General features: G+C 47.9%; 1 long non-coding RNA gene across 1 annotated transcript; it reads left to right on the forward strand.

Annotated features, from left to right (window-relative positions):
* Window positions 1–1922: 1922 nt before the first annotated feature.
* Window positions 1923–8890, forward strand: LOC113902884. Its single transcript, XR_003513932.1, has 3 exons — window positions 1923–2059; window positions 3519–3656; window positions 8523–8890. It is a non-coding gene; the product is annotated as an uncharacterized LOC113902884 (long non-coding RNA).
* The last annotated feature ends 11208 nt before the right edge of the window (window positions 8891–20098 follow it).

The raw sequence follows: 20098 nt of genomic DNA on the forward strand, positions 1-20098 counted from the left end.
ACAAGGCAGAGACAGATATGGCGAAAAATCATGACGTTTGTGTGTGAATGGCTGTGTGTGAGAGGCTGTGGTTGACCACATCTGGTGATTAAAATAGCCCAGCAGGATGGTCAAAGGGCCTCCAGAGGGCTGCAGGCAACGACAGCCTGTGTGATTCACCCCACACTCCACATTCCTTCTCACTGAATCCCTCCTTTCTCTGAGAACACGTCGACCTTGAGAACATCAAATTCTTGACAGACTTCCTAACCACAAATTAGAACCATGTTATCAACTGTCTTGGTCTCCCATTTTAAGTCCTGCCTAATTTCCCATTTTATGTCATTAGCTGGTGTGTGTGTGTTAGAGAGCGGATCCATGTGAACACAGGTCATACTTTCTTCCTTACATTACCTACTTCAGTAGTAGACACACGGGTGACTTAACCATGAGTTATGTGGATGCACGGCTGTTCCTAATTCCCCCAATAACTTGATGAGGTAGAAATAATTACATGCCAGTTTTTATAACTGGGGAAGAATTTGAGGCTTAAAGAGGTGCTGTGGGCCCAAGGTAAAGCAGCTAGAACCAGAAGTTGAGCCTGAGTGGTCGTCTGAACTTGGAACCTAGATCCTAAGTGTTATAGAACATTGAATACACTTTAAAAGTTGCCTCGGACGGATGGATGAAAGGAAGGAACAGGAGAGGCATAAAGAGGCAACAGGACTATCTTGGAATAACCCTGAATCCATGTCATGGGTTCTACTACATACGTGCTAAGCACCCAGCAGACATTACGTTTAATCCTCATATAACATGTCTGCTCAGATAAAGGGTAACATGGAGACGCCATAGAGGTTTGCTATTAAGACATCTGCTGCTGAGACCAAAGACCCTGAAGTCAGACAAACTGGGGGCCAATCCTGGATCGGCCCCTTAAAAGCTAAGCAAACTTGGGCTGGCTGTTTCTCCTGCCTGGGCCTCAGTTTCCCCACCCGTGATGGGGTGATGATAGCGACACGTGTCTAGTCACTCAGTCGTGTCTGACTCTTCGCGACCCCATGGACTGCAGCCCACCAGGCCTCTCTGTCAAGATTCTCCAGGCAAGAGTACTGGAGTGGGCTGCCATGCCCTCCTCCAGGGGTCTTTTGAACCCAGGGCTCCCACACTGCAGGCAGGTTCTTTATGACTGAGCCACCAGGGAAGCCCATCCGCTCCACAGGGGTCCTGGGAGCAGCAGATGACACCGTGTGTCCCGGGGGCCCGTTTTTGCATCTTGTTCCAGGGTGTGTTCCTTGTCATGGTTTCCTCTGTTGGAGTGATCATACTTGCAAACCTCAGAACTGAGCTATCAACCCAGGTCCATTTGAAGAGCGTGAGGAAGTTGGGAGTTGAAGTCGAACTTGAATGGAGGGAGTGTATTAATAGTTGGCAGACTGATGGCACCCCAGAAAGGGGCATATCCTAACCCCCCAGAACTTGGAAATACGTCACCTTCACTGGCAACAGGGAATAGAGTTTGCAGCTGGAGCCACGCTTGCTCCTCAGTAGACTACGGTAGGGAGTCGGCCTACAGGGAAGGCAGCGGGGAAGTCTGAATTTTCCAGGTGGTGCCGGTGTAATCACACAGCCCTGGAAAGTGTTAAAAGCGGGAGAGCACGGCCCTACAAAGCAAGTCAAGACGGGATCCATGTTTCCGGCTTTGAAGATGCAGGAAGGCTCCAGGGAGAGGCCGGAGTCCGATTCTCCCCTGGGGCTTCCAGAAGGGGCGCGCCCCACCCACACTTTGATCATTAGCCCAAAGAGGGCTAGGTTGGACATCTGACCTCCAGAACTGTAAGATAAGTGTATACTTTTTAAAGTGGTTTTTTTTTTTTTTTTTTTTTGATGTGGGTCATTTTTTAAAGTCTTAATTGAACTTGTAACAGTGTTGTTTTGTTTTCTACATTTTGGTTTCTCGGCCACAAGGCACATGGGATCCTAGCTCACCAAGCAGGCGTTGAACCCACAACCCCTGCGCTGGAAGGGGAAGGCTACCTACAGGAGCGCCAGGGAGGCCCCAGGCTCATACTGTTCTAAGGTTCGTGCTGGAGGTGCTGCTGTGACAGCAGCCCTGGGAAACGCATCCAGAAGGAAAGATCCGACTCTGGCCTCAGCTTTACAGGAATCGAGAAGTCTGGGCAGTTCGCCTCAGGGAGGCAGCTTGGTTTCACTCGCCATCTAAAAATAAAAGCAGAGACAGCCACTGATTGTGCGTCTCCCGCCCGCCTGCATGCTGGAACCCCAGGGCTCACCCGGGGGTCTATGCAGACTAATGGGGGAGGTGGGCTTCCGGCTTGTCAGCCAGAGGAGGGGCACCCCGGGATGTGGGCGGGGTGGGGGGTGGGCAGCCACCAGCAGTTTCCACCTGGGAGCAGGTGGAAGGCGTTTCTAGCTGAGTGGAGGAAACTGTCTTGTTTTGGGTTTTTTTTTTTTTTTTGCAAGACCAGGAAATAGGCTTTCTAGTGTCCGAACTCCGGAGAAGGCAATGGCACCCCACTCCAGTACTCTTGCCTGGAAAATCCCATGGACGGAGGAGCCTGGTGGGCTGCAGTTCATGGGGTCGCTGGGGGTCGGACACGACTGAGCGACTTCACTTTCACTTTTCACTTTCATGCATTGGAGAAGGAAATGGCAGCCCACTCCAGTGTTCTTGCCTGGAGAATCCCGGGGACGGGGAGCCTGGTGGGCTGCCGTCTATGGGGTCGCACAGAGTTGTACATGACTGAAGCGACTTAGCAGCAGCAGCAGCAGCAGTGTCCGAGCTCCGGGGCTCACGGAGGAGGAGTGATCACGTAATTTTCCTTCACGCCAGAGCTTTGGTTAGAACAGGAAATGAGTTGCCCGGCCATTGGCAGCTGACAGACATCAGGGCACCGTGGCTTCCCCTGTTCCTTTGCAAACCTGACCAGCTTAACTGCGGGCAGGAGAGGCTGGCCCTCAGAGACTGGCCCACCTGTAACGGGAGATGGTCTGTTTGAAGTTCAGTTGTTCCCTCTCATTGTCCGAGTGCCTGTAAGATCTGCACACGGAGCACAGATCTTAACTGTTCTGAGTTTTGACAATGATATACACCGCTGGGTGTATATAACTAACATCCACCCAAAACAAGTCACAGACTGTATTCATTGCCTCCTGTCCTTTTCTGGGCAACACCAACTACCACCCCCACCCCCCAAGAGGCAACTGCTGATCCGCTTTGGTTGCCATAAATTAGATTAGTTTTTCTTGACTTTCACATAAACAGCAGCATACACCGTGGGTCTGTCTTTTCACTTTGCATATTGGGAGATTCATCTGTGTCATTCCGTGATCAGTAGTTGTTTTCATTTTAATACTGAGTAGGTACATCCAGTGAATGCACCTTAGTTCTAAAAACCTGTTCTGTTGTTCATGCCATTTGGGTTGTTTCCGGTTTGTGGCTGTGATGAATACAAGTGTTGTAGACTTCCACGTATAAGTCCGCCATGTGGACACTTGTTTTTATTTCTCTCGCGTAGTTCCGAGGAGCAGAATCGCAAGAACCTGCCCGACAGCTCTCCAGAACTGCTGCACTTCTGTCAGGAATTAAACAAGAGAACCAAAGCAAATGTTTGAGGCGCTGCTCCTTCACCAACACTGACTGTTCTTTGTAAAGGGTTTGTTTTCTTCTTCTTTTTTGCTTTTCTAATATGTGTGAATTGATTGTATCTCCTTGTGGGTTTAAATTGCATTTCCCTGATGACTAATGGTAAGTACTTTTTCAGGGGCTGATTGGCCACGCTTATATCTTTTTCTAAGATCTTCAAATAATTAAGTGTATTTGGATTTAGGCAAAAATAGGCATGAAAACTAGAGTTAAGTCCTATAGGAGGTTAAAGTCCATAAACATCAGTATGAATTTATTCATGAATTTTGCACTTTTTTTGTACTCACTTTTGCACACGTGCAGAGTGCTGAGCACATTACAAGTCACACCACGAGGATGCTAAATTCCGAAACATCTCTTTTAACTCCAAAAATTACTAAATTCCTAAACATTTATTTCAACTTCAAAAACTGTCTCAGCTGATTTTCCAGGGATAAAATGTGTCTCATTCTTTAGTTTTTACATTTCCTCCAAGTGTTGTCAAGTGTACCTTAGTATATGGAACTTCACAGACTCACAAAAGTTATGGGGGGGGGGTCATCATTTATTTTACAAAAAATATGCTGACAAAGAAGCCTGCCTAGACCTTTTGTGAAGTGTCTGAGGTTTTCTGCTCATTTAATATGTACCTTTGTCTTGTATCAGTTGTAGGAATTCTTTGTGTATTCTAGGTGAAAGTTCTTTATCCCATACAGGTAGAAACATTTTCTCCCCGTCTGTAGCTTGTCTATTTTCTTCCTAGAATCTTTGGACAAGCAGAAACGTTTTATTGTTCAATTTATTTTATGATTCTGTGTCCAAAGAAATCTTTGCCTAACCCAAGTTACAAAGAAGCTTTTCTAATCTTCTAGAAGATTTCTAGTCCTAGCATTTACATTTAGTTCTGATTCATCTCAAATTTATTTTTGTGTCTGCAGTTAGTGTGAAAGATGAAATCAACAAATTCCATGGCCAGTGCTGTGGAGACATCAGGGTGACGGTTCTAAGTTCAGAGTCTAGGGCCGCATTCAGCAAATCCTTTTCTTTATACAGAAACAAGCCAGATAGTGAATATTTTTGGCTTTACAGGCCGCATGGTCCCCGTTGCAATTTCTCAACGCTGCCTTTGTAGTGCAAAAGCAGCTATAAACAACATGTCAACACAAGGGCACAGCTGTATTCCAATGCAACTTTATGGGCAATTGATAATGAAATTTGAATATCATATAATTCTTATATTTCATGAAATATTATTTTATTTTTTAACCAGTTAGAAAATTTTTTAAATCATTTTTAGCTTATGGACTATCCACAAACAGCAGCAGGATTTGACCTGCAGCCTCTGGCCGCAGCTGGCCAAGCCCTGGGCGACCGGCAGGGCAGATGTTCAGCACAGAGGAGGACATGCTGTGACAGCAGCGAGAGAGCGGAGAGCTGCGTGCTGCGGGCGGGTGCGTAACAGACCCGGGTAATCTACTTCGGACGAGATCAAAAGGAATTATAACTAAACCACAATGAGATACCACTTCACACCCAGTAGGATGGCTATTACTTTGTTTTTTTTAAGTGTTGGTGAAGATGTGGAAAAATTAGAACGTTGGTGCCTTGCTGGTGGGAATGTAAAATGGTGCAGCCCGTGTGGAAAGTCCGTAAAAGTTAAATAGAATTACCATATGATTCAGCAATTCCCCTCCCAGGTAAATACCCAAAGAATGGGAAGCAGAGACTCAGATCCCTGTCCACCAGCGCCCACAGCAACACTGCTCACAGTGACCGAGAGCCGGAAACGACTCGCGTTCATAACAGCTGAGTGAGTACAGAGGAACAGACTGCAATGGAATATTATTCAGCTATAAAGACAGGGAGGTTCTACTACGTGCTGCAACGTGGATGAAACTCGAAAGCATTATGCTAAGTGAAATAAGCCAGACACGAAAGAACAGACGTTGCACGATGCCACTAACCTGAAGTGATACAGAATAGGTGGATTCAGAGAGAAGGAAGGTGTAGGTGAGATCACCAGGAGCTGGGAGGAAGCGGGAGTCATTTATATTAGTACAGAGTTCCTACTTGCGATGATAAAAGAGCTTCAAAAATTGTCAGTGGTGATGGCTGTATAACATCCATCGGTGAAAATACACCGAATGCCCCTGGATTGTACACTAGCATTGTTAAATGGTAAATTCTGTCATCTTGTATTGTGGCAAAATACTCATAGGTTGAAAAGTTAAAGGAATTGTGACTAAAAGTCTTACTACAGTGCCCTGTACTAAGCGTTCGGTTCAGTCCAGTCGCTCGGTCCTGTCTGACTCTTTTGCAACAGCATGGACTATGGCCGACCTCTGTCCATAGGATTTTCCAGGCAAGAATACTGGAGTGAGTTGCCATTTCCTTCTCCAGGGGATCTTCCTGACCCAGGGATCAAACCTAATAGTGTCACATATTAATTCATTTGATCTCAACACTATGTGGTAGGTAGGTGTTGCTATTATTATTAAACCCATTTTATTGGACAGGGAGGCCTGGCGTGCTGCAGTTGGTGGGGTCACAAAAAGTCGGACACGACTGAGCAACTGAGCTGAACTGAAGTGATAGGTGAGGAAACTGAGGCGTTAGTCTCAACAAAAAGCCGCACCTCTAGTGACTCTCAGAACCAGGGTTCAAACCCCAGCAGCCCGCCTCTAGGTTTGTGCTTTCAGCTACCGCACTCCACTGCCTCTAAAAGCAGTGATTCTCTGGGTTTTGGCTGAACTCGTTTCCTGGGATGCATTTAAAAGTCCCCGTGGCCAGGGAGCCCCTGTTTGAATCAACCTGTGGAGGCTGGACCAGGCATCACGAACTGTACAAGCACCGCAGGCCCTGCCAATGTGTAGCCAAGGTGAAGATAACTGAGATGGCATTACAGCCTTGACCTCAGACAGGAGCAGGGCTCAGGCAGGCGGGGCAGGGGAGAAGATTTCACCCCAGGCCATCTGCTGTCTGAGTCGTGGGTCTTTATCAAACCACTCTGGTCTTTTTCCTATGTGAGGATGATGACATGAGTCCTCAACAGGAAAAAGCATACCTCGTGTTTACTGAGCAACAGTGCCCCAAGCATGACCCTACAGGCTTCTCATACTTTGTCTCCATTCACCTTCACAGTGATCTTAGCATGTAAATGCCACACCCCCATTTCACAGATGAGGCAACTGAGGCCTGAAGGGAGTGAGCTGCTTGCCCAGGGCCGCACTGTTACTGAGAGGCAACATGCGGCTGGCCAAGCTCAGCCCGCAGCCTGCCTGCCCAGCGAAGTCGGTCAAGGGCGTCCCAGCAGGAACAGTGAGAAGGAGCGTGGCTGGTTTTGTCTTGTCTTCTGTATGCATCCGCCTATGGCAAGGCGTCTTGTCTGAGTCAGGACGTGGGTGCTCCGTGGCTCAGCGCTGCGCCAAGGAGGTTTGTCGGTCAATCTGAATAATCTCACTCTGGGGTGGAGAGCAGGCCTGACGCTGGGAGAACTGTCTTGGGGAAGTTCAATGTACGAACAGCATCAGCTGGACTCTGACAAGTAGATGCACAAGGCCCCTGGTCCGGGGAGAAGGTGGCAGAGAGCGTGTGTATGTTCCTAGGTCTCGATCACGTTGACTGTGTCCACAACATAGAGCCAGCCTGGCTAGGGAAATGGGCTGACCCCAGGGGGACGCCACACAGAGAAGAGTCCCTTGATCTTTTGCTCTGATTCTGAAAGTCTGAAGCCACATCTTGCTAATTCATCACTCTGCCTCGAGAACAGTGTCTGCCACTCAGGGTGTGTGCGCCTGCTCAGTTAAGTCGTGTCGGACTCTCTGCAATCCCATGGACTGCAGCCCACCAGGCTTCTCTGTCCATGGGTTTCCCAGGCAAGAATACTGGAGTGGGTTGCCATTCCCTTCTCCAGGGGATCTTCCCGACTCAGGGATCAAATCCGCATCTCCTGCGTTGCAGGCGGATTGTTTACCACTGAGCCACCAGGAAAGCCCGGCTTGCCGGATGGCTGCTCGTTAAAATTTGTGCATCGGGAGGGCGGGGCGGATCCCTGAGGACAGGAGAATGAGCTGAGATCCTGGCTGAACACTTGTTAACAAATAAAGGGATGAAGGAAAGAATGTCCCAAGGGAAGAAAAATCCCTGTTCCAAGTTCAAATTAAGCCTTTCGATTATGTTACCCATGACTGATGAGAAAACCGAGGTTCAAAGAGGTCCAGTGATTTTGCCGACTACCACGTCGCTGGAAAGTACCGAAACCTGGATTTGAACTTGGGTCTCCGGGTTTCTGTGCTGCACAAACAAGAGGACCATGCAAGTGAACAGAAAGAATGGCAACACGGGGACCCTAACCATCATCACCAGTGACAAAAAGTCATAATAGGAGCACAAGCTAGGATTTATTAAGAGCTATGGTTTTTCCAGTGGTCATGTATGGATGTGAAAGTTGGACTGTGAAGAAAGCTGAGAGCCGAAGAATGGATGCTTTTAAACTGTTGTGCTGGAGAAGACTCTTGAGAGTCCCTTGGACTGCAAGGAGATCCAACCAGTCCATTCGGAAGGAGATCAGTCCTGGGTGTTCTTTGGAAGGACTGATGCTAAAGCTGAAACTCCAATACTTTGGCCACCTCATGCGAAGAGTTGACTCATTGGAAAAGACCCTGATGCTGGGAGGGATTGGGGGCAGGAGGAGAAGGGGAGGACAGAGGATGAGATGGCTGGATGGCATCACCAACTTGATGAATATGAGTTTGAGTAGACTCCGGGAGTTGGTGATGGACAGGGAGGCCTGGTGCGCTGCGATTCATCGGGTCACAAAGAGTCGGACACAACTGAGCGACTGAACTGAACTGTGCCAGGAAGTGGTCTGTGAGTTTGAAATTCTTTCTCTCTACAGAATCTTCTCCAGAAAACCTACGGAATGGAAGTTGCAGAAATGAGGCCCAGAGACATCAGCAAGCCTCAGTTCACACGGTTAAATAAGGAGCAGAGCAGAAAACCAGACGCGGAGTCTCAGACTCAAAGTTCAGCCACTGTTCTGTCAGTCCAGTCGGTGTCAGGCAACCGGCTTTGCTTGTCATCAGGTTGATAAGTATTATACTTTTGTTTCTGGGGCTTTTAACGTTTCTATTTTAAGAGAACTCTCACAGTCCTTTGGCAACAGTTTCCACTCTTCAAAACCAGGTGTTTTGGTGTCCTGTCTGAGTGATGGCAATGTTTCTAGTCACAGCTGTGAAAATGTAATCAATAGATCGCTGCAAAGAACATGAAGTCTTGCTTCTCTGACGGTGTCAGCGTGGGGTCTACACCCCCGCACACTTGACCCAGGCCCCCTGGCGCTGGTCAGGAAGGAAAAGGGGCTTCTCCCCTTACTGGTGCTTCCATCCATGGGGACAGAGCCCATCGCCTAAAACTCCTGGCCTTTTCTGCCCTTCCCCGACTCCTCTCCTGGAGGAGAGGATTACCTAGTAGGTAAATTGGGGAAGAATCGAGTCATCCTCTGCTCCCTGTCTCCTCGTGGACGGGGGAGTTGTTCTCGGCTCCTGTGTTGGAATTGGAAGATTCATTTCATTCTGGGGTCCACGTGGGGAAGCCCAGTGGCCCCCAGATATCTGCCATAGAGGTGATAAATCTACCATAGACTTATCAGCCATAGAGGTGATGTTTAGGCTCCCACCTGCACTATAGATCGGATGTTTGTGTGTTCCTCCCCTTCTCAAATTTCTGTGTTGAAAACTGATCCCCACTGTCACGGTATTAGGAGATGCAGGCCTTTGGGAAGTAATTAGGTCATGAAGGAGGACCCCCACGAGTGGATTAGTGTCACTCACTTGTATCTGACTCTTTTTGACCCCATGGACTGTAGCTCACCAGGCTCCTCCCTCCATGGAATTCTCCAAGCAAGAACACTGGAGTGGGTAGCCTATCTCTTCTCCAAGGGATCGTCCCGACCCAGGATTCAAACCTGCGTTGCAGGCAGATTCTTTGCCAACTGAGCTATCAGGGAAGCCCTAGCAAAAGCCTTAATCGAGACCAAACAGAGTTTTCACTTCCAATCTTTTGAGAAGTTAGAAGGGGGTCAGCTGTTTTGGAGGAGCCCAGCATCTCTTTCTCGCTGCTTGGGTTACAGTGCCCTGATTGTCCTTTGAGGAATTACCCAGCCCACCGTGAGTAGTCACGTCAGTGGGACTGTCAGGACACCCTGCCGTTTCCTAGCCGAGGGATGAATCCACAGCCAAGACAGACACGGGGACGGTCCATCTCCACCAGAGTGAGGCAGGGTGGAGAGCACACTGCAGCCCCCCACTCTGGGAGAGTATTTCCGAGGTGCCTGCCTGCTCCCCAGGTGCCCGGGACAGCTCTGGCTCTCGGCCTCTCTGTCCCCTTCCCTCTCCAGCTCTCCATCCCTTTTCCTTTCTTTCTCCCTTGGCTCTCAGTTCCCCACCTGTTTGTGACTCAATATCAGCCCATTAAACTCTGCTCAACACAAATGAGTCAGAGTTGTTTGCCTTTGCAAGAGAAAATACCAACCCCTCCAGTTTAAACGTGGACTGAAAGATTTAGAACCTTGGTTTCCACGCCCTCATCTAACAGCTGGAGAAATTAAAGTTAAGAGGAGACTTTCAAATCAGGGGTCAAGGAGGCCTTGTGACTTGATGATTAAAAGCACAAGCTCTTGAGACAACTGGTCTGGACATAAAGCCCGCCTCTGCCATTTTGTAGTTATTAATTGATATGGGACATATGGCTTTCCAAGTTTCAGGTCCTCATCTCTTAATATAAGATAAGAATAGCACCTAGCTCCCAGGGCTGGGAATGCTATGAAGTGCATAATAACCTTTGGCTGTTATTTTAGTGATTATTCCTCTAGGTTTCTTCTAAGAAGTCAAGCAAAACAGGAATGTAAATAGAAAAAAAAAAAAAAAGATGCTGAGCAGGAAGGCATTGAAGAAAGCCTTTCTCCAAAGGGATGTTTATTTCAGAGGCAAGCAGGGGGAAGCTCAACCAGCTGTTTTCCAGGAAATCATCCACTTAACCCAGGGTGAGCTCTAAATTTTAATGACCGGCTAGCGTTGAAAGACTGCAGAAAGAAGAAAAAAAAAAGGATGAGGATGTAAAAGCCAACCACACACTGCATAAACTCCGAAGTCTCCAATATTTAGTCAGATTCCTGAGTTTGGAGGTGGTTCCCATCACCATCAGGAAAAGAGTCAATCATCACGGCAACTGGCAGCCAAAAACTGAGCTCAACAGTAAGTATCAGAAATCAAGTTCAAGGTTCACTAGGATCTTGGAGCAGTTAGATATAAATGATTAATCCGCACCCGCTGGACTAGAAGTTTGGGGGTGGGGCTTTGCCTTGGAAGCTTCTCCAAGCTCCCCCTTCCCTGTCCACCCAAAGCTTCTCATCTCAGCGCAAATGCCACCTCCTCCGAGAAGGCTTACTACTTCTCTCTAAGGGAGCTACACTCTCAGAGTGTTCCTTTTCTTCCTAGCAGTCCAGAGTTTGTAATGAGATACTTTTTGTGATTGTTGGATCAGCTGCTTTTCCCAAGTAGACTGCAAGTTCCACGTGACCAGAGATGGTATCTGGTATATATACTACTGTAGATCAGGTTAGATTGGTTTCAGACCCACAATAGTAACTCTGTATGTCTCTGTTGATTTAATGACCTTGGCAATGCTCTATTAATTATCATTCATTCACTCAGCTGATGAGCAGTTACATCTTTAGCGTGTACTTTTCATTCAATTAATTATTAATAACCTATGCTGCTGCTGCTAAGTCGCTTGTCATGTCTGACTCTGTGCGACCCCATAGACCACAGCCAACCAGGCCCTGCTGTCCCTGAGATTCTCCAGGCAAGAACACTGGAGTGGATTGCCATTTCCTTCTCCAATGTATGAAAGTGAAAAGTGAAAGGGAAGTCGCTCAGTCCTGTCTGACTCTTTGCGACTCCATGGACTGCAGCCCAGGAAGCTCCTCTGTCCATGGGATACTCCAGGCAAGAGTACTGGTGTGGGCTGCCACTGTCTTCTCCAAAGTGTTTGCTATCTGCCAGACACAAACGTGAGCGGTGAGGACACAGCCATGACAAAGAGACAAAGATCTGCACCCTCGTGGAATTTAGGGCGAGGAGAGCATCGGTGAACACACGAAGATGACATACCTCCCTGGAGTCTTAAGTGCTTTGGAGAAAAATAGAGAAGAGAAATAGAGAGGGTCAGGATGGGGGCAATTCTGAAGAGAGATGCTGAAACCCCAACACGTGAGGAATACAGTGTGGGGCTTCGCTGGGAGAGGTCGACAGGGAGCCGCAGTGAGGGGCGTGTCCTGGGTCAGCGTGGCCGGAGGGAGACGGGGAGGGGGCCGGGCGGAGGACGGGGCACCCGGGAGCAGACGCAGGCAGGGCCCTGAAAGACTTTAGATTTTGCTCTGACAGGGGGAGTTGCTGGGAAGATACATCTGGAAAGAGAAGTGGGATTTCAGATTATTTTGGATGGAGTTCCTTGACAATCCAGTGGTTAGGACTCTATGCTCTCACTGCTGAGGGCCTGGGTTCAACCCCTGGTCAGGGAACTAAAAATCCTACAGGCTATATGGAGTGCCTAAGTAAATATATAAAAAAATATATATATATGAATATATATGTGTGTATATATACATACATACATATATATGTATATATATATGAATTCAAATATATATGTATATATATTATTGACTGCATATATATTTGAATATCTGAATATACATATTTGATATGTATTTGACAATTGACCGAAATTTGAATACATACATATATATGCATGAAATAGTCTGACTCTGGAGACTAGGTGGAAGGGGGCCCGTGGAGTTGGGAGGGCCTTTTCTCCCTGGCCGGGGGCTGGGCAGGATGTGGTGGTGAGTAGTCGGGCTCTGTGAAGGTAAGGGCACCAGGAGTGCTGAAGGATTGACTGTGGGATGTGAAGGAATAAAGGGGTGCCAGGGTGACTCCAATATCTCTAGCCTAAGCCACTGAATGACAGAGCTCCTTCTATCGGACTGTGAGGAAAGCAGGTCGTGGGGAGATGGTGATGGTGGGGAACGCGGATTGGGGGAGCTGGGTTTCCGGCATGTGCTGTTTCCGACTGTTTATAGCATCCCAGGGGAGGCAGTTACAGGACAGACCCCGTCCTTGCCTCTCTGGGAACCTTTCTCTCAGTGAGGGAGAAACCTGGTCAACAGCGCAACCAACAGGTGATCCACCGCATGAACTAGCGCCGGGCGCCACGACGGCGACGTGGTGGCGGCAATCACGTGATGTGACGGATGGGGGCGCTGGCATCGTAGGTGCTGGGGGCGGCGTTGGTGAGAAGGTGCCAGGAGAGCTGAGACCCGGGCAGGGGCCGCCAGCCAAGTCCCGGGGGAAGGAATGAGCTTGGTGCGTTTGAGAAGCAGAAAAAAGGCAACTCCAGGAGGCTTATCCACAGCTGGGTCTGTCTTTAAAACGTGATGGAAAGGGCGTCCCTGGTGGTCCGGCGGCTAAGACTGTACACTCCCAATGCAGGGGGCCTGGGCTCGATTCCGAGTTGCAGAACTACATCCCACAGGCCACAACTTAAGAGTTCATATGCTGCAACTAAGACCCTGTGCAAACAAGTGACTTGCTTTTTGTTTGTTTGTTTTTTTTAAAAAGAAGACCCTAAAATCATAAAGATTATTATAAATAAACACAATGGGAAGCTGGTGGGAGACTTCCAGGAAGGATGCGGTCACACCTGATTCCCATTTTTTAAAATAACTTTGGAGGGCTTCCCTGGTAGCTCAGTGGTAAAGAATCCACCTGCCACTGCAGGAGACACGGTTTGATCCCTAGTCCGGGAAGATCCCACATGCCACGAGGCCACAAAGCTCTGTGCGCCGTAACTACCGAGCCTGTGCTCTGGAGCCCGGGGCTGTAACTACTGAGTCCGCGTGCTGCAGCTATTGGCGTCCATGTGCCTAGAGCCTGTGCTCCAAAACAAGACAAGCTACGGTAGTGAGAAGCCAGGAAACTGCGACTAGAGGAAAAAGCCTGCACAGCATAGCCCCAGATGAAAGCAAGGGTAACGCTGGAGACTGGATTCGCATAAAAGGGAGCAGGAAGCCCCATTAGCAGGCCATTAGGCATCACTCACACAAGCTGGAATCAAGATTGCCAGGACAAATATCAATAACCTCAGATATGCAGATGACACCACCCTTATGGCAGAAAGTGAAGAGGAACTCAAAAGCCTCTTGATGAAAATGAAAGTGGAGAGTGAGAAAGTTGGCTTAAAGCTGAACGTTCAGAAAACGAAGATCATGGCATCTGGTCCCATCACTTCATGGGAAATAGATGGGGAAACAGTGGAAACAGTGTCAGACTTTGTTTTTTGGAGCTCCAAAATCACTGCAGATGGCGACTGCAGCCATGAAATTAAAAGATGCTTACTCCTTGGAAGAAAAGTTATGACCAACCTAGATAGCATATTCAAAAGCAGGGACATTACTTGGCCAACAAAGGTCCGTCTACTCAAGGCTATAGTTTTTCCAGTGGTCATGTATGGATATGAGAGTTGGACTGTGAAGAAGGCTGAGCCCCGAAGAACTGATGCTTTTGAACTGTGGTGTTGGAGAAGATTCTGGAGACTCCCTTGGACTGCAGGGAGATCCAACCAGTCCATTCTGAAGGAGATCAGTCCTGGGTGTTCACTGGAATGATGCTAAAGCTGAAACTCCAGTACTTTGGCCACCTCATGTGAAGAGCTGACTAACTGGAAAAGACCCTGATGCTGGGAGGGATTGGGGTCAGGAGGAGAAGGGGACGACAGAGGATGAGATGGCTGGATGGCGTCACTGACTCGCTGGACGTGAGTCTGAGTGAACTCCGGGCGTTGGTAGTGGACAGGGAGACCTGGTGTGCTGCGATTCATGGGGTCGAAAAGAGTCGGACACGACTGAGCGACTGAACTGAACTGAGGCATCACCCAGCCAAACAGGACGCTGACTCAGGTCAGTGGAGGCGGAGGGAACCGGACAGACGTGGGACCTGCCTTGGAGGGGAGACGACAGGATGAGAGGAAGAGGGCCGGGGTGCTGAGGTCTTGGGGTGCATGGGTTGTTGGAGGGCCCCCGGAGCTCAGGGGGAACCTCGGCAGGACAAGGGTGCGGGTTCTCTCTGCTCACCTGACGTGGGACATGACCGAGGGCCGGGGAGCAGGGGAGCAGACTGGCACCTGTCTTTAAAGTGAGTCAAGTCCACATACAGGGTAGCAGACACATGAGAAATAATCTAGCCTGATGACTTTCCCCAAAGTAGTATATCCGGGCAATCAGGCCCCGAAAGCCCCTCTGTGCCTGCTCCATTCACTCCTCACTATCCTTCCCCTAAGGCAACCACTGTCCTCGCCTGACACAGGTCTTATTGACAGCCTTTAAACCTATGATTCACAGATGATATCCGAGGGAAGCGTGGGGCACTTGCTTATGTAATTCTCCAAAAACAGGCTCACTCGGTCTTTTAGGCCGAGCACACTTCTCTCACTCGGAGGCGGGCCTGTCTCCCCTCCTGCCCCTAGGGGGCGCCGCGGAGCCGGCGAGGGCTGGTGGCCGGCGGCCTTTCCCAGCGCGAGGTCCCGCTGCAGAGCGCTGCTGCTGGCGGGTCGTGGGCCTGCTCCGCCCAGCCTCCCCTCTGGGTTTCACTTCACTCGTCCAGTCCCCACAGAGGCTCTGCTTAAGGCACCCTTGCCAGTTCCTAGTTCTTGCGGCGTTTCATACTTGAATGGCGTTACCGCCAATTTTCCTCTGTCCTGGAGATTAATCTCTCTTCTGCTTCTCTTTCCCTCCCTCTCCCCCCTCCTCCTTCCCTCTCACTATTCCTGGGATTATTTCTTTTGGAAATAATTCCCTGTGCACTCTGCCTCCATAAATCTCTGAATCCTGGCCCATGGAACAAGCCTGTATTACAAGGGAACAGAATCAACAGGCAACTGGGAAGCAAGCTTATACCCTCTGCAGTTTCGCCCCAGTAGAAGGGCTAGGTTAACGCCTCCGGGACAAAAGGTTCATCTTTCCAACTGCTTTTACTTTTCGGGAGACCCCCAGTCCCATGTCTTTTTATTAAAGGACTGTTTTCGCCTCCTTGGCTCTGCACATGTTTTCTGCATAATATGAAACAGTAACCTTTAAGTCTTCCACATCCTGGTGTGCTCTGGACTCACAGACCAGTTTTCAGACAGACAGACACAAACACACACACACACCCTGAATCTGTACTAGCTGACTGCTGGCAAAAGAAAACAACTTTCCACTGTTACTTTGGCTCTATTTTTTTTGTAACACCTTAATTGAGATATAATTTACATGCCATAAAATTTACCCGTTTAAGTGTGTAATTCAATCTTTTTTTTTTTTTTCATTTACTGAGGTGTACGCTGGCTGCTTTTTGAAAAAGCAGACACTGGGTGAGCATTTCGACTCTACAGTCCCTCCTCTTTGAGAGGTGACGTCTAAAGATCAGAGGCCAGATTCTGTTTCACCCCCCAAAATAGTTGTTTTATTCATTGTGCCAGTTACAACTCACTTCCTGTGTTTTGACTCCGAGCTGCAGCCCTGCTTCTTAGAAGCCAGGTGGATTTGGTTTTTTTTTTACACTGTCAAGAAGTTTCTCTTGTGGTAGAGGAATTTTCTGCTTGCTTTTTTGTTCTGTTAGTGTTTAGTGAGTCTTCAGATCTTTGCTTCATCCGCTGGGCTGATTAGAGAGACGTGAAATGTACCTTTGTGACAAGACAGACTATTCAGACACAGTCAGTATTCAGCGCTCTGCTCAAATGTTCACAGCATTCTGACTGTTGAGACTGGTGAAGAAGGAAGATGCCTAGAAGTATAAGTAGGGCATGGAGGCCTAGAACTTTCCCCTAATATTACAGTCTTCATCTGTCCTTGGGTTTTGACATCTCTGGGTCTTTATTATTTGAGAAACAGAAATGACAATAATCACTTTAGGAGATCTGCCTGAGGATCATGTGAGATAACTCACTTGAAAACATGTAGAATGCTACCAGTTTTTAAAAATCTATTACTGTTCACTGAACACAAATCTTAAAAGGTTTCACTAATGGTATAAGAGCTCTATTTTGGCGAATGTGTATTAAAAAATGCACACTGCCTGCTGTTGCAGAGTGTGCACCTGTTCAACCAATGGCTCAGCAAACTGATAATGAGGCTTGCTGTGTGCCAGGCCCTGGGGAGTCAATGGTGGTTAGGCAGGTAGAGCTGGGTGGAAGAAACACAGCCAATGTATAGTTGAGCAAATAAATACCTAAGTACAAACCATGCAAGGGCTGGGGAAGAAGCTGTTGTGGTGTGTCCTTCTGTGTCTCCAAAGCAACTTAAGATAATGAATATTTTGCTAGTAAACGTATACTCATAGGCACAGAAAATTTTTCTGAAACAATTCATGAGAAATTGGTTATAAGGGTCTCTTTTTGTGACAGAAACCAGCAAAGTACAGAGGGGAATGTCTTCTACTTTTTATTCTGTATGTCTTCTACTTTTCTATACAACTTCAAGTTTCTAACTATAAGCATGTACTTTTATCATTTGTTATTATCCTAGAAAAAAAATAGATATATCTTTATTAAGCCTATCAGTAGGCTTCTTTGGTCAATAGGCTGAGAGTCCATTTTTATTTTCTTCCTTAGACTTCTATCTAAAAACAACCTTTTATTTTAAATAATAAATGATTAACTGCCTTGAAATACTTGTCATGCCAAACTAATTAAATATTAAATATTACACTTGAAAAGACAAAGGTCATTTACCAGAGTACAAGAATTCATCAACCCACACCAAATCATCACCAGCCTGCTTGTGCCCACAGTCTGCCCAGATGGCACTTTGGTTCAGCAGCTGTTTACTGAGTGCTTACTGGGCACGAGCCACAGTTCTGAGCACTGACCAGTAGATAAAACAAAGCCCTCAGGGAGTTACCCGAGATTCTAGTTGGAGGAAACAGACCAGTAAACCAAATACATATTTACATACAATAAGTGCTAGAAAAAAAATGGCAGCAGGGCTGGCTGGCAAGCGTCCCGGGGAAACCGAGGGTGCTTTTCGCTCATCATTCAGAGTCCATTCTGTAGCTGCATCGCTGCAGAGAAAGGTCGGGAAGCCTGTCTGAGGAGACGCCATTCCAGCCCGGATGGAGAGAAGGGAGGAATGAGCTGTGCAGATAAATGACGCAAGAGTGTTCTCTGCCAGAAGGACGGACCGGTAAAGGGTCTGAAATGGGAGAGCTGGAAACCAGTAAGTACAGGACCATTGTACTGTTTATTCCATGCACTTGTCACAGTGTTCCAAACACTTCACAATTTAAAAAAAGCTAAAGGTGAACACTGACAGCTTTATTACTGTGTACACAGGACTCAGACTGTGTGGTTCTGGACACTGCTTCTCTTTTTTCAATAGTTAACAAAAAAAAGTCAGTGTGGACTACACATCCTAGAAAAAACAGATATATCTTTATTAAGACAAGGTTTAAGATTCTTCAGCCATATTCATGTCATTATGATACATTTGTATTATTCTTACAGTACCTCATAAAATGTGTATTTTATTACTATAGTACACACAACTTAAAAAACTTGTATTGTGGTAAAAAGCACGTAATGTACACAAACAGTTTTTACCCGTGGGGCTTCCCTGGAGGCTCAGTGGTGAAGAACCCGCCCGCCAGTGCCGGAGATGCAGGCTGGATCCCGGAGTGAGGAAGAGCCCCTGGAGGAGGGAATGGCGCCCCTCTCCAGTGTTCTCACCTGAGAAATCCCATGGACAGAGGGGCCTGGAGGGCTACAGTCCAAGGGGCTGCAGAAGAGTCAGACACGACTGAGTGGAAACAGCAGCATCTTGGTCGTATTTAACTGCACAGTTCTGGGGCACCAAGTATATTCTCACCGCTGCACAACTCTTACCGTCAGCCATCTCTTGAATCCTCCACCTTTCCAAACGAAACTCTGTCCCCGTTAAGCACGAACTCCCCACGCCCGCCCGCTGGCCGCCACCGGTGTGCTTTCTGACTCTATGGATTTGTCTGTTCTAGGCATCTCGTACAGTGCAGTTAGAGAGTACTCGTGTGCACCTAAAGCAGACTGGAATAGTACAAGCCCATTTTTGGCCACCGAAAATTAAATTAGTGAATATTAATTACTTCAAGATCATAAGTGAAAGGACCCTGAGACACACTGTCTTCTGTCTACTGCGAGATGCTCAGCGGTCGGAGGGGCACAATGACAGCGGGTCCTTGAGCTACTTAAAATAACAAGGAGAACAACTGGCAGTCACGAGTCTCAGCACAGCCTCTGACTGCGTGTGCTGGCACGCACTTCCTGCTGCGGTCCTTCCCTTAAAGTGAGGGGCTGCTGTGAAGCTGTCTCTAAGCCCTTTGATTCCTTCTCCTGCCCCTTCTCTCCCATTCTCAGTTCTAATTCGACGAATTCTGATGAAAATCACCGCTTTGGCATCCGTGATTTTTCACTCTCCCTGGCTGAGCACTAGGTTAATCTTCTCTTCCTCTTCCAAACAGGATCTGTGGGCGGGTTGCTCTAGAACAGCGGTTCTCAACCAGAGGCATCCAAATCCACCCCCTACCCCGTCCTTCTTGGGGGCATGTGGCCGTTACAGGAGACGGGGCTCCCTGTCATGACTGTGGAGGGGGTGCTGCCAGCATCTAGTGGGTCCCGACCTGGGGAGCTGGTAAATACCCAACAATGCACAGGACAGGCCCCCAAAACAGAATGATCCAGTCCAAACATCAGCAGCGCCAAAGACGGGAACCTTGGGTCTAGAGAGACTGGGAAAGAGGGAGACGGGAGAAAATGAGCAGAGGTCACTGCCTACTTATGCCTGTCTGGTGTTTCCCACCTAAGAAACAGCACAGCAACTTCTGTTTTTTTTGATGTTGACTCTCCGCTCTTGATTGGGCTTCCCAGCTGGTGTTAGTGGTCCAGAATCCGCCAGCCAAAGCAGGAGACCCAGAGATGCCAGTCCGATCCCTGGAGCAGGAAATGGCCACCCACTCCAGTATTCTTACCTGGGAAATCCCATGGACACAGGAGCCTGGCAGGTTACAGTCCATGGGGTCACAAAAAGTTGGACACAACTGAACACACTTATTTATTCTTCTGATTACGCTTTCTTATTCCTGAAGACTTGGGTGTGTGACTTCAGTAACGCCATGTTAGACCCAAACACAATGGAATAAATGAAAACTGGAGGGCAAATTCTAACATGTACTAGAGCTGTATGAGCATTCTTTCTAAGACTTGAAAAAGTCTTCAGATCCTTGGTTTAATTTAATGGATGATACATTCATCTGCATATGGCATTCAGCAGCAAAGTAAACTTCTTTCTGCCTCTTTGTTTCCAAATCAATGGGGAACAAAGGATATCCTCATTCCATTCAAGCAGTT

The sequence above is a fragment of the Bos indicus x Bos taurus genome, chromosome 13, assembly GCF_003369695.1.
Source record: "Bos indicus x Bos taurus breed Angus x Brahman F1 hybrid chromosome 13, Bos_hybrid_MaternalHap_v2.0, whole genome shotgun sequence".
NCBI classification, from domain to species: domain Eukaryota; kingdom Metazoa; phylum Chordata; class Mammalia; order Artiodactyla; family Bovidae; genus Bos; species Bos indicus x Bos taurus.